Below are 1,626 nucleotides of genomic sequence, written 5' to 3'. Positions count from 1 at the left end.
AATCACTTTCACTCATTTATAAGGAAAATATTTATAACTCAGTACAAGCTAAATATAATGTAATTAAAAAGGCAAATAACTATATGAAAAACTTACTTTCAATTCGGTGTTGAATGCATGAATGATGATTTTGAGGTTAAACGAGTGAAGGATTTTTGAAATCGGTGTTGAATGATTTTTGTGTAAAATGAGTGAATGATTTTCAGTGTTGAATGAACGAATGGTTTTTAGGTTGAATGATTTTTAGGTTGAATGATTTTCGTGGTTGATTTTAAGAGTAAATGCGTTTTGCTGCTGAGTAAATGAGTGTTGGGATTGCTGATGAATGTGTGAGAATGCGAGAATATTTTAATTTTTAGGGTCTGATAGTATCTTTAACAGCACATAATTACGATGCCGCTATCAGTGATACAAAATCAATAGTGCATAGTGAAGATGAGTTGTCCATGATACCTAGTCAACAACACAACCTTAAGGAAACGTTATGGAAGAACTCTCCATTCAAATATGAAGAAGGTAAGTGTTCCACTGCTCAATTTTAAGGAAACGATGTGGAAGATATAATAATATTTTACTAATTCATTTTTTTAATGAAATTCAAATTAGTAATTACATTATGACATTCGATTAATGACAATTATTAAATATATAGAACAATTAATAATGACAATAAATAACATTCAAACAATTAATCGATTAAGCACTGTGTTAAGTGATTAAGTGTATAGGAAATAACTTTGTAGATCATATCAACAACGCTTCTTATCGAATGCGCTGCTGTATAGCTAAAAGAGAATAAATGAGATATAAGTATTCAACGTTGCTTTTTCGTGAATGTGTTGTTGAATGCAACATAATCAACAACGTTTTTTTCTGATTGCGCTGTTCAATGCAACGTAATCAACAACGTATTGTTAAAAACGTTGTTGTATGGTTATAACGACAACGCATTCACAAAAATTGTTATCGAAGACCATTATTCCTAATTCTACACAGTTACGCACATAACAGGAAATAACCTGAATGCATACAGAAACATAAAATAACAACAAAATTAATATATGAACACAACTGAATTTATATATTGAACATTAATTACACTTTAATGTTTACATTGAATTGAATTCCCTAAATTACAATCTGTGCTACATTAATTGAATTACATGAATTACATAGACCAAATAATATACATTACATTGAATTCCTGATGAACAATATATTACACACTATTCATAACATTAATTTAGCATGATTGATGATTCTTGGTGCCTAATTGACTTTGTTTCATATGGTTTAGTGTTTTATACTTTATTGGACTAATATTCCTAAAATGAGTTAATTTGGGATTATTTGGCCTCATTAAGTCTATTATCATTTTCAGATCACATTTGGCACCAATGACATTTTGGGCATTATGGAAGTCGAGGATATGTGTTGAAGTGAAGATTGTATTCTTAATTTAGGAGTTGTTTTTATTGTAATTTGGCTTTGGGCCCATTGTTTAGGCCCAATTCGGTTTATGTGTGTTGGAGGGGTTAAATTCGGATTCCCCACTCCAAACACACACACTTTTACTTTGCCTCACTTTGAAAAACACACATTTTCGGTTTTCCCTCTTTGTGCTCT

This window comes from Lupinus angustifolius, chromosome LG02 (assembly GCF_001865875.1).
Source record: "Lupinus angustifolius cultivar Tanjil chromosome LG02, LupAngTanjil_v1.0, whole genome shotgun sequence".
NCBI lineage: Eukaryota > Viridiplantae > Streptophyta > Magnoliopsida > Fabales > Fabaceae > Lupinus > Lupinus angustifolius.
The sequence above is the reverse complement of the archived record's forward strand: the minus strand, read 5'-3'. Positions refer to the sequence as shown.